The sequence below is a fragment of the Leptidea sinapis genome, chromosome 47 (assembly GCF_905404315.1).
Source record: "Leptidea sinapis chromosome 47, ilLepSina1.1, whole genome shotgun sequence".
In the NCBI taxonomy this organism is placed as follows: Eukaryota; Metazoa; Arthropoda; class Insecta; order Lepidoptera; family Pieridae; genus Leptidea; species Leptidea sinapis.
Window position 1 is genome coordinate 8038290 of NC_066311.1, and position 14114 is coordinate 8052403.

Genomic DNA, 14114 nt, shown 5'->3' on the forward strand with positions numbered 1-14114 from the left:
GCCGAGGGGTGGGAAAGTCACATTCTAAAAATAAATGAAGAAGTACCCTCAGTCCACAAGCTATGCAAACAGCTCTCCAGCAGCCCCAAACCAGTCCAACCACTTTTGGATCGCGAAGGCCTTCTGAAGTTCGCAGCGGCAGACAGGGCGGAAATCCTGGCCGACAGTCTGGAGCGACAGTTCGCACCAAATCCAGACTTGGATCCCCAGCACACCAGAAGGGTGGAGGAACTTGTGGAGGCATATCTAGCAGGAAGTGAGACCACAAACGATCAAGACCAGCTGTTCGTGACTCCAGGCCAGGTGTCGAGGCTTATCAAACGCCTACCTACAAGAAAAGCACCTGGTCTGGACCAAATTACCAATGAAGCACTGAGGAACATGCCAGGGAAGAGTGTGGTCGCGCTCACTCGCATCTTTAACATATTGGCATATTCCGCTCCGGCCATTTTCCAGACGCCTGGAAAACAGGCAAGGTGGTGATGCTTCTAAAACCAGGGAAGGACGTCCGCAAACCGGAAAGTTACAGACCCATCACATTGCTAAGCACTCTCTCCAAACTGTTCGAGAGAGTCTTACTGAAACATGTGACGCTATACACAAAACCGAGAGAGGAGCAATTCGGGTTTAGAGCGGAAAACTCCACCACCTTGCAAATCACACGAATGGTAAACGAGATGGCCGTGAGCCACAACAAGAAGGAATATGTCGCAGCCGTACTGCTAGATATGGAGAAGGCCTTCGATCGCGTATGGCACGAGGGGTTGCTGTACAAGATGATCAAAACTGAGATGCCATTGCAAATAATCAAAATATTAGCTGCATTTCTCACAAACAGAAGATTCCTTGTCTGTGTGGAGGATTGCCAATCGAGTGTTAGGCCAGTGAGAGCCGGAGTACCTCAAGGAAGCTGTCTCTCTCCGCACTGCTATGCCTGGTATACTGACGATATCCCGGTCGTTGGGCAGGCTAAGCTAGCACTATACGCGGATGATGCAGCTTTCTACGCATCCTCCTACAGATCTGAGTTTACAGTGAAAAGACTCCAACCAACACTAGAAGCGCTACCAGAATGGTTGAAGAAATGGCGATTAGTTGTGAACGTAACGAAAACGCAGGCGATCTTCACCGGAAATACAAAACTACCCTCACCCTTGAAGCTGATGTCGGAGGAACTCCCATGGAGGCTGGACGTCAAATACCTGGGAGTTACCATTGACCGGAGACTCAGCTTCAAGAAGCATATTGACAACACCATCGGGATGGCGAGGGGTGCTCGCGCCAAGCTCCAGCCCATCCTGCGGTCCAAGCTGCCACTAGGAACCAAATTGATGATATACAAAACATACATACGGTCCACACTGACCTATGCAGCAGCAGCTTGGTACCCGTATCTCACAGCGTGGAACCGGGATCGCCTGCAAGCACAAGAAAACCTCGCGTTGCGTGCCATAGTGGAGGCACCGCGATACGTACGAAACGCAACAATCTCCAAAGATCTGAAAATTGAAAATTTAGACGCCTTCGTAAGAAGGATCACAACAGACATGTTCCGGCGAACAGACGCCTCGTCACACCCTCATCTGGTAGGAATTGCCCCGCTACATGCAAGACCCCCAGACGAGGAGGGTAGACGAAAAATGAAGGCGTACTCAAGGGACTGCGTAAATGAAGAGGAGGATGAAAACTCCACAAGACCCCGGAAAAGGCGAAAACTGACAGACTGACCGACTAAGCTACGAGCTAAGGCACAAAAAAAAAACAAAAAAATCAACCAAAAAAAAAAAATATAAAAAAAATAAAAAAAAATCGTTGTGCCCCAAGCAAGTAGCGACGACTCCAACTATAACCAACTGACTCTCCCAACGTCTTGGGAGAAGAAGTGCCAGGGTATAGGGCCCCGCCCTGACACCCTCCTTCCGCCCTCACACAGGGGGTGAGAAGAAAACTCGACGAAGGCCCGAGTCCCGACGCTTCATTCGAGGACGCTCGGCCTTGCTGTGCGGTTGTGTAACGCGGAGCATATGACTGATCACGTGAGTATATCTGCGATCGTCGAGAGAAAGTACGATGCTTGAAACTTCACTGCGATGACTACTGGTGATGTGTATGATTCTATGAGTTGATGTACAGCATTATGAAATGGTTCTTATCAGAGCTAATATTACGTTATACAAAATAAAATGTTCTTGTCAGAACGAATCTTTCAGCATACGCTTATTACAGTTATTATGCACGATTACTATTTCTACGATCTATAATGCTACGTTACAAGTTAGGTATTAGACATTTGTATTAATTGATATTATTGGTTGTAGGTACAGCTACAACCTGTTCCTAGTTTGTTTTTTGTGAAGGTTTAAAAATGAAGATTTTCTTTGTTATTTTTTAAATTAATAAATAATTTAATCTGAAGCATGTGTTAATAATATGTTATTTAAGAACTGGGCAGGTGGATTTATTGAATATTGATACCTTGCCCAGCTCAAAAACCAAATAATTGTCATTACATGGGCACAGCAACCCACTGTCCGTCGGCCCAATGTGCAATTACAGCAATATTGTTTTACGGCATCCCTGCCTGACCTATTATTTTCATATAAAATATAAACAAAATATAGTTTTCGGCTTATGTGCCTGCTGTGGATTTTTTCTCTCAGTAATGATGAATTTTCGGTCAACGGAAAACCTTCCAGTAGGTTGCTGGCCGTGTCTCTACACACTTCAATAGTATAGGAACCATCACCTCTATTATGTTCTCCATAGTAAGATCGTGCTTGTTTTAACTGATAGGTCCCACAAGCAATGAGGATTAACTCATTTAATTCCATCCTGGGAAAAGGTTCTTTCCAGTGAGTTACACTCTGGAAAAAAACAATGTCCTTGGGTTTCTGCTGCTCTTTTAATGTTCGGTAGAATAATGGTTGATGCTCCTTGGCTCAAGAATATGTCTTGATAATCTATCACTTCTCTGCCAGCAGGGGTGGCAGATTTCATCACATCTGTGCAGCTGAAATATAGTTCACTTAGATAAACATATTCTTAATTAGCTTAGCTTAGTATACATATATATATATAATGATAGTATTTATGTATTATGAGGATAGAAGCAGACTTCTTAACTATGTTAACTGACTATCACCATCTCAACCTTATTGCTGTTTTTTAATGAGCTCTTAGATCAAGACAGGATTTGGCCATAGCCCATAAAGATGGTTAAATGTAGCAAATGTTTGTTTAATGATTAATAGTGAGATACAATGCAAGAACATCAACTTTATGTTAACAAAATAGAGAAGGTACATTGCAGCTAAAAGTGACAAATACTAAATATAATATTTACTTGACGGGGCATAATCATCTTCATTATGATGTTTCGTATGCGTGCCTCATGTTCTGTGTCAGTAGCTTGTTATACCGTGTTCGTAACAACGAACATCCACAGTTAACACAAATGCGACGATGGTGACCACTACTGGTTCTAAAAGGCTGACCATTAGTCACAGTAGAATCGTGTGGCTGGTTGAGAGCTACAGTCCAACAAGCGTGGCATACAACAGTGCTCTCAGTCAACTGTTAAAAAGAAAAATCTTCACTATAAAAAAAATAAGATCTTCCTCGTAGCTTTATTATGAATTTTTATCCTAACTAAAGTATAAATAAAAAAAATGTTTGTAAATAGTGCAAATAGTGAATTGAATACTTACCATTTGGGGTGCAATCCAGTGTCGTATTACGGACATAACCTCTATAAGTTCTAGGCTATGCCTTCTTCTTTGATTCACGTCGGTGCCACAATTAATACATCTCAATTCCAATGCATCGGAAGTAGCTTACGTTGGAATTAGATCCACGGCGGATTCCGTGTTCAGTCCGAGGATAACATTAGGGCTTCGATAAGTACCGGTAGAAATGCCAGGGTTATCGTAAATAGCGTCATCGGTGTCCATTATTATTTGCAAGAGTCGATATAGAAAAACGGGAAACAACAAAAACACCACAAATAACAAGCGAACGTAGTTTTACCGCGGAAATCGTAATAATAGTAAACAATTAGCATATTTTTTTTTTTTTTTATATTAATTCGTTCTTTCGAACAGGCTATAGCCAGGGGCCTTACTGCCTTGTCGTTAGTATTTTCATTTCTTTGGTATTTATTATTTTCACTATTTTGTTTTACAAAAAGTCCAATCCAGTTTTCTCATTTCATCTTACATTATTTCCATTTTCCTTTTCCAATTATGTATATTCGATAGCGAATATTTATAGTAGTTTCTTTCATCAAATACAATCCAGTCTTAAAGTCATCAGTTATTTTACCATTTCCGTTAATGTATAATTCTCTAAAGAATATTTTCCATATTTTCCTTTTAGTAAGTCCAAATCCAGTAATATAGTCTCTAATAATTTTCCCCTTTTCTTAAAGTCAAATCCAGTGTAATTTGCATAACTTTTTAGAATAATACCTACCTATTTACATTATCTGTTCAGTTCGCGAATTGCGCTATGCTATTACTAGTTGTATATGTACAAGTTATAACGTATTTACATAATTATAAACAAATTTACAACGTATGTATCTACAAATTACAATGTATTTACAGTACTACATACAAATTTATACAATGACATATAAGTTGATGTGTCCTTTAATAGATCTATTACTGAGAGCGGGATTATATTGGGTGCACCATATATTTCCAGTAGCTCATCCATCAGCACAAGGCGCTGTATGCCAAAGGACGAACAATCAAAAAAGATGTGATCCAGAGACTGATCTTGTTGCTTATTACAATGGTCACAAAAAGGAGAGGAGACAATTTTTTTGCGATGAAGATGAAAATTCAATCGATAGTGACCAATACGCATTCGTGTTATTGTAGTATAGAACTTTCTGTGAGCGTTATTTTTAAACTTACAAAACCAGGGTGTGCTATTAACGGGATTATCTAACAAAGTATACGAATGAGCCTTATTTTCAACTTCTGTACAATTGTACCTATTTTTTCCCCAAGAAGAGTCATACGCTGTTTTAGATTACTTATTATATCTGTATATGGTATGTTAATGTCTAAATCTTTGCAATCAGGATATAGGGATAGATCGGATATATTAATGATAGTTCTAGCTAGAAAATCAGCGCTTTCGTTTCCTGCTACTCCTATATGGGACGGGACCCAAACGAAATCCACTTTAATATCGATTAAACATAGTTCGAACTACACAATTCCTTTATAGCAAAAATGATGTAATTGATGTTAGCACTCATTTTGTTATTTGACAAACTTTTTAACACACTCATACTATCACTAACTATTACCCACTTCTTATTAAGTTGATTTTGTTTCTTAATATGCTTTAAAGCAAAAAGAATAGCGACGGCTTCAGCAGTAAAAATACTGGCATATCTATTAATCTTAAAGCCAATACCCTTCCTAATTTCAGGAAGGTAGATTGCAAAAGAAACATTATTATTGTTTTTTGCGCCATCCGTATAAACAAATTTACAATTAGACCATTCTGACAATAATACATGAACCTCCTCTTTTGAAGTTAAATTTGGATCTATTACAACATTAATTGCAGAATATTTACATCGAAAAGAATGGCATGGCAGGGAAGTATATCATTATTCCGATGAATATTTAAATCTTGTAGAAATTTAAAAAATGAAGAAAAATCTTGCAAGATAAACAACTGTCTCGGAAATGAAGACGATTGATAAGCAATAAGATTCTTAAGAAGATTGTTCGTCGGCAAGCTATAGAGCTTTAAAATAAATCTTTCTTTAAGATAACTAAATCTAATACACAAAGGAGGAAGGTTGGCCTCGATTTGCATAGCAGCTATTGGGCTAGTTTTAAGTGCACCCAATATTGTACGCATACATTTATTTTGTATTTTATCCAGACTATTAACAATTTTGCTGTCTGCGGCGAAACAATAAAAGCCATATTCAAAATGACTATGAATAAGCGATTTATACAAAATTAACAATATTTTAGGGTCCGCTCCCCACGACGTTGCGCACAAAGATTTTAATACATTATAAGCTTTATTCGCTTTAATTATAACACTATCTGTATATTTTTTCCAAGAAAGTTTTGGAGTAAATGTTACACCTAGAAATTTTATGTCACATGAAATAGGCAGTGGAATGCCATTGTATAAAATGGGAGGCAATATGATGCGTTTACGACCAATCACAAAGACTTTTGATTTGGTTGGATTTACATTTAAATTAAGATAAGAAAAGTATTGATATAAATTTACAAGTGCTTTATTAATAGTAGCGGCTAAATTAATCAGATCAACTCCCGATACATAGACGACTAAGTCATCTGCATACTGTAGGTTTACTATATTTGGCCCCAAAATAAGGTTCAATCGTCTTATGTACATAATAAAAATTAAAGGAGACAATATTCCCCCCTGACAAACACCTAGAGAAGAAAGTCGTGGTCCATACAAATGTTTATTAAATTTTACATATACTTTTCTGTCAGTCAAAAAGGATTGCATCCAATTTATTATTTTACCTGGTATCCCTAACATTGATAACTCGTCACAAAGCACGGCAATATTTACACTATTGAAGGCACCTGAGATGTCAAAAAATACAGACAAAAGATATTGATTACTTGCTAAACATTGATGCGCATCAGCGTTCGGAACCGTACGATAATTATCGTACACATACGATAATTTTGTGCCTACGTACGATGTACGATAGCATATTATTATCGTACGCAGATTGTACGATAATTTCTATCATGATGCAAAATTTGAGAATTTATATTATTTCACTCATGCGTTGATAGTCTAAATCGCAGTAGCATGATTTTATTTTGTCCAATAAAATCTTGGGAAAATACCGGGAAATACAAGTTCTCTATTCCTATTGGTCCTTACGATCCGCTCTACTAAGTTTCACCACTGCCGATACTGTAACTTTATCCAGCGCCTGCTGTACACGCTTTCTTATTGGTTAGTATAGCATCTACCAATGCGAACAAGAGAATATAAGTTCGATATTTCGATTATGTTCACACTTCATATGTATCGTATATTTTCGTGTAGAAAAGTTGGCAGTTATTTCGTTATATTATTATGATTATATGTCTGTATTCGCTCTGACAAACGGAATTATTCAAATTAAGTGAAGAAAGAAGTACTTGCATGCATATCAATATTACAATTTATATGATTTATTTATCTATAATAGACATTATCCTAAAAAATACGATAATTTCGATCCATGTACGATAATTTTTACTCCCCTGGTACGATAGTCAGTCCACTTCAAGTTGCTAACGCTGATGCGCATCAAGCTGTAACTGCGCTATACTCTCCCTAGAAGACCGATCTTTGCGAAAACCAAACTGATTATTAGGCAAAAGACAATTTTGTTCTATAAAGAACTCGAGACGTTGTTTTAGAAGCTGCTCAAATATCTTCCCAACACAAGACGTGAGAGCTATAGGTCTATAAGAGTCAGGTAACATTTTATTTTTGTCTGGCTTTAAAACTGGGATTAAACAGTCTGTTTTCCATTCTGCAGGAATAGTATTCTCCTTCCATAGGCGATTAAGATTATTTAAAAAGATGTTGAGACTGTGGCAATTAAGTTTTTTGAGTAAAATATATGGAATGGTATCAAGACCGAAAGATGTATCTCTTCTAGTAAATAAAGCGGATTTTAGTTCTTGTAAAGAAAAAGGCTCTATCAAATATTTATTACTATCATTAACAACATTTACATAGTTAGTTAACTCATTTGATACAAAGTCAGAAGTATACTTTTGTAGAAAATCTGGAATCCAACTATCATTCAACACACTGTCAGGAATGTAAGTTTTGTTAAATTTGCGCATGTATTTCCAAATTGAAGACAAAGGAGTACAACGATTAAATGAATTGCACAAGCCTATCCAGCTATTTCTTCTTTCACTTTTTAAGATAAGTTTTTTTAAAGCCCGCAATCTCTTAAACTCCACATAATTTTCATCAGTGGAGTTGTTTTTAATATTAATGTAACCATTTTTAGCATTTAAAACTGCTTCTGTACACCTCTGATTCCACCAAGGCAACCAAGGATATTTAAAAGATTTTTGTGAACAAGAACTAGTAACATTATTACTATTAGAACTTTTGGAAAACAGACAGCTAGGGATTGACTGCTTGGCAGCAGAAAGTAAAATATTACAAAAGGAATTAAAAGCATCTATTGAAGATAAAGTGTCAAATTTAACATCATCCAAATAAGAAACAACTAAGTTACTATACATATTCCAATTCACCTGCTTATAATTAGGGTGAGTGGACAAATGTAGATTATTACATAATGTGTTTTGCAAACTAATACTATCACTACTTACTGCCATTTTTATTATTACAGGGAGATGATAACTACTGCCCAGAGGACTGTCAATAACTGATCAGTCACATAAAAGAGCCAAAGATGGAGTTACCAAAGTCAAGTCAAGAGCATTAGGACGCCAAGATGGAGATCCTATTGTGGTAGCTTGACCATTATTCAGAATAACAAGACCATTCTCATCTATAACCTCTAAAACATCTTTACCTCGAGGCAATGTATCAACACATCCCCACAACATGTGATGAGCATTGAAATCACCTGCAAATATCATTGGCTCTGGAATGGACTTAATTAAACTGTTTAAATTGTTTTTATTAAATGGAGGATTTGAATTGGAAGGACTGTAAAAACTCACAATACTCAGTTCTTTGTTATTAATTTTAATTTTAATGCAAACATTTTGTAGAGCACTATCAAAATATGTATTTATGTTAGAAAATGTGATATTATTATGAATAAAAATTGCTACACCATTGTGTTTATTACCACAATCATTCCTTATTGTGTTATAGCCTTTTATTAAAAAATACTGATGTGGTTTTAACCAAGTTTCCGAAATTATAGCAATATGGATATGATTTTCATATAAAAACCTTGTAAAAATAAGCCTATTACTAATAATACTTTGAGCGTTCCACTGCACTATATTCAATGTATCCATAATAACAATTAACTAGATGTCTTTTTTCTAAAAGTGTTATTCAGAAATTCCTTAATACTATTTGAATTTATAGTTAACTTATCTTTATTCGTACAAATTTGTAAAACTGCTTCAACCAAGAGGTTCATAAATTTGTCAGATTTTATAAGATTGCTCAGGTGTGTGTCAATATACTTTGAGTTTAATTGAGGGAAAGCAGATTCATTGAAGAGATCTGAGTATCTAACACTACGGGACTTCACTTTGTTTTCTTCAATTTTTTGTTTTTTCAGAGGACAGGTAGATGAGATAGCTATGTGATCTCCACCACAGTTGACACATTTTGTTAAAGTTTTTGGACACATTTTAAAATTGTGATTGTCAGAACATATGGAACAAACTTCATTGTTTCTACAAAATTTAGCAATATGGCCAAATTTCATACAGCGTAGACACTGTTTAATAGGAGGTACATATACATTAACCTCATGCCTCCAGTGATCAAGTGTTACATACTCAGGTAACAACGTTGATGCAAATGTGACTGCAACAGTTTGCGTTGGAACAAAGGAGACAACACCCTGTGGGTCCTTTACTCGCCGCATGAACCTTCTCACAGCAATAACTTTTTTACTCGATGCAATTAATTGATGAATTTTTTTGTTGGAGTAATCAGTGGGAACAGAAGTAAGAACTCCAGTGACCTCCGTTTCAGAAGCCGGAATTGAGGCAACCATCTCCAACTCGCTAAGTAACTTTTCATTTTTTAAAAATACATTCGCATTGTTAGGCAGGTCAAAGGTAACACCTACTTTAAAAGCATTAACGGACCTCAGGTGCAACACACCCGATACGCAATGCCTCCTGATTCCATTTGACAGACCCAACCTGTCCTTGTCTGATATTTTGACTTCACCCTGCTTGCGATTGAGAAATACAATAAATTCCTTCTTATTTGAATTTTCGTCGTATAACCTATAATAATTTGTCGCTCTATAAGGGGTATACTTCTCTTTATCCTTTCTTCTTACAATGAGACGTTCAGTCACCTCCGCGTCAGATACCGAGGATTCGGATAGGGGAAGTTCGTCTGCTGGTTCTGCGTCGCTCTGGCCGTTCTTCGGCCTTTTACCTGTACGCTTCCCCATGGCGATGGGGAAGCGCACTTAACAATTTATATATACAAAAATCGAATATTTATAAACCAGGATAAACAATTTACAAGTATGAAAAATATATGCACTATGAACAATAATTTAAACAATTTTTTTTTGTATAAGCGCGCCTTCCTTCGTTCACTCGTTCCCGCCAAAAAAAACACAATTAGCATAATGACAAGTGACAAGTTTTTTTTTTTGGATTTTATGGCCTGGTAACAAGACCTTTAAGCCATGTCTTTTTTCGGTCACTTTCGCTTTGAGAGCGCTTCACGACTGTTCACTAACTTTTAAATGTTATTTACTGTACTCTTAATGCATTTGTACAAAGGCTTGAAATTATGTACATCACTTAACAATTTTTCAAGCGGCGGCGGGCGGGAAGAAAGATCATAATCATTGACTTCACTCAACTCACTTGCAAGCACTAATCTGTCAATTAAAAAGCTTTGACAATCGAAAATCAGGTGTTTCATGTCTGCGTTGCTACATCCACAGTGCGAACATTCACTATTTCGAATAATGCCAAGTCTTGCTAGATGTGACGGTGCAGTATTATGGCCAAAACGCAATCTATTAATGGTGGTGATGTAATCACGGCTGGCTTCAGGAAGTTTGTTGTACCAAGGTCTTGTTGGTAAGTTGGCTTGAATGCTTCCGTACCATTTGCCTTTAATCTTCTGATCCTCTTTCCATAATTCTATCCACAGCTTTTCAATACTTTTATTAATAGAGTACCAATAATCAGTCATAGGTACATCTAAAGCATATCTTACATCTATAGCATTAGTTCCTTCAAATACTGCTATGTCTGCTCTTTCATTCCCTGTTATTCTCTTGTGAGAAGGCACCCACATGAAAGAGATTTCAATACCCATGAGTGAGTATTGGTATATCAACTGTTTGATAAAGAATAGAATATAGTTACTTTTATAATTACAATTTAAGCTATCCATGCCTTGAAGTAAAGTTAATGAATCAGTAATATTAAGAAATTTTGTACAATTATTTACATTGCAAATCTTTTTTAAAGCCCGATAAACAGCATATGCTTCAGCAGTAAAGATTGAACAGGCATCATGCAATACAAAGCTCTGAGACAATTGTGTTTGTGGGTCATAAAATGCACACCGGGTATATCCATCTCCCTTACTGCCATCAGTGTACAAGAAATAATAAAAGTGATATTAGTCTCAATGCATTATTCTGCACAATGTCTAGTTTCTTTGTATGTTTACTATCAAAGTAAGCTATAGTGCTGTAATAAAATGACTTCGTACTATTGATTTAAATAACATGGACAAAATTTTGGGGTCAGCTCCCCAGGACACACCTGCCAGACATCTTATTATATTTAAACCTTTCATAGCATTGTTTGTTATGTATTTAATATGTTCTTCAAAATTCATCTTCTGGTCAATGATGACACCCAAAAATTTCTTTGAACTGACTCTATTAATGACTTTACCATTATAAAGAACATTGCCATTTTGTACATCATTGCCAAAAATCATTAGACTGCTTTTGGATGTGTTAATATTTAAATGTAATTTGTTATAATAATTTGATAATTGGCTTAAAGCTAAATTAATGTTATCTATTGCTATTTGGATATTTTGGTTGGAGCAGTATAGCACAATATCATCTGCAAACTGAAGGATATTTATATTTGTAGTATTTACATATCTCACAAACATACAAATTATATAACAAAGGTGATAAAGTGGCGCCTTGCATAGTGCCCTTTGATGTAATTCTTGGGCCATAAAGAATATTATTATGTCTCACATATAAGACTCTACTGTGAAGAAGTGAAAACTGTAAAGCCACTTACATAGTTGTCCAGGGACACCTAAGTTGGTTAAAATTTTTACAAGTAGCCGGGATCAACATTATCAAAAGCTCCTTGAACATCTAAGAAGACACAAACAGTGTGTGAATTCATGTTTTTGGAACATTTCAGGTCTGTAATCAGTGATATGAAACTGTCAGTGAAACTACGCCCACGATGGAAGCCATATTGTACATTTGGAATGATACCATTAGCCTCAACAAACCAATCAAGACAAGCTTTAATCATGTTTTCAAACAGTTTGCCAAAACATGAGGATAAAGAAATTGGACGGTAGGAGCTAGCTAAATCAGGAGATTTATCTGGCTTAAGTATCATTGTGTTTACACATTGTGTTTTCCATGGGTTGGGTATTAATTTCTTGTCCCATAAAGCATTAAGAATATTTAAAAACACTACCTGCACTGATTCATGTAGTTTTTTAATCAAAATATATGGGTAATCATCTAAGGCGGGAGTAGAATTGCATCTAGATCTCAAACTCATTGTAAATTCGGTCCATGTAAAGTTATCTAATAAATGTTTTGAATTTCGGTTGTTGTTATTAATTCCAAAGTAAGTGTCCAAATCATCAATTTCCTCTAAATTACTATTATCAGCTAACTTGTCTAAAAATGGAACAACAAATTCATCACTATAAGATTTATTAGGAGACTTGACACCCTTAAACATTTTAAAATAGTTCCAAATCTTGCTTATAGGGGTGATCCTATTGAATGTATTAAACAAATTATTCCAACTCTCTTTCTTTTGCTGAGATATAGTCCGCTTCTTCAGTGCATCTATCTTTTTATAATTTATGTAGTTTTCCATAGTAGGATCTGATCTATACAATTTTAGTGCATCATAAGATGCTATTACATTCTGTTCACAGAATTGATTCCACCATGGTGTCGGAGGTCTACTCCTAAAACCATTCGGTTTTGTGAATTTAGGGATGCACAATTGCTTAAGTGTATCAAGCCGGTTACAAAATTCTAAGTATGAAGAGATGGGATTTTGGAGACTGGGCGTTTGGCGATTAAATAAAACAACTGCTTGACTGTGAGGAATATGTGGAAGATATATGATTTATTAAAAAGTTACATGATATATATACAAAATCCTTAAAACTAGTTACCCAATTACAATCGTAACTTAAAAATATTTACAAGTTCAGAAAATACACACCAATACTAAAGCTTACATTTCAACCAATAGTAAAACGTTTCATTCAATAAGAATTGAGAATAATATTATGTGTTCTATCTCGCTCTAAAACTAATGCTATCGCAGTTTGTGTAAACTCGCGTCGAACCTCGATCATACGATGTCAATGAGCATTCAGCACCTACGCTGTTGCTTTAAGTTACACTTCGCGGGGTTGATAGTGATACCGTTTTCTTCCAATCTTCTAAGAATTGTTCTTAGGTGATCGCGATGCTCAGTCTCGTTTGCTGAGGCTATGAGCAAATCGTCGATGAATGGGAAAACGTAGTCCAATCCACGGAGCACTTCGTGAATAAATCGCTGAAATGTTTGTCCCGCATTCTTCAGACCAGGACACATGCGAGGAAATTCGAATAAACCCATTGGTGTGATGATAGCTGTTTCCTCTATGTCCTGTTCCCTGGTCTTCAATTGTTGGTTAGCGCGGTTGAGGTCGATTGTGGAGAATATTGTTTTGCCAGACAGATGATGGGTGAAGTCCTTGACTCTCGGCACTGGATAACGGTCGGGTTTGGTTATGCTGTTCAATCGTCTATAATCACCGCATACCCGTATATCGCCATTCTTCTTAGGTACTATATGGAGTGGTGAAGACCATATACTTTTACTCGGTCTGCAGAGTCCTTGTTGCATCATTTTTTCGAATTCTTTCTTCACTATTTCATAACGATGAGGTGGAATGGGAGCACTGCAATGTAATGGAGGTCCTTGTGTTTCAATATAATGTTCCACGTTAATTTTTGGCGATAATTGCATCAAAGTTAATGTCGTGGTACCGGGGAATTCGGCGAGTATCGCGTGGTACGGGGCCTGTATATCGATACGTATTGTGGGTGAGGTCATTGACATTATTGGCGCGTTGACTTTAAGACTTGT

General features: G+C 36.6%; 2 long non-coding RNA genes across 2 annotated transcripts; both read left to right on the forward strand.

Annotated features, from left to right (window-relative positions):
• The first annotated feature begins 6669 nt into the window (after nucleotides 1-6669).
• Nucleotides 6670-8853, forward strand: LOC126978059 (uncharacterized). Its single transcript, XR_007732467.1, has 3 exons — nucleotides 6670-7498; nucleotides 8048-8315; nucleotides 8399-8853. It is a non-coding gene; the product is annotated as an uncharacterized LOC126978059 (long non-coding RNA).
• A 1564-nt stretch (nucleotides 8854-10417) lies between these two features.
• LOC126978230 (uncharacterized) lies at nucleotides 10418-12562 on the forward strand. Its single transcript, XR_007732554.1, has 2 exons — nucleotides 10418-10814; nucleotides 12141-12562. It is a non-coding gene; the product is annotated as an uncharacterized LOC126978230 (long non-coding RNA).
• Nucleotides 12563-14114: the final 1552 nt, after the last annotated feature.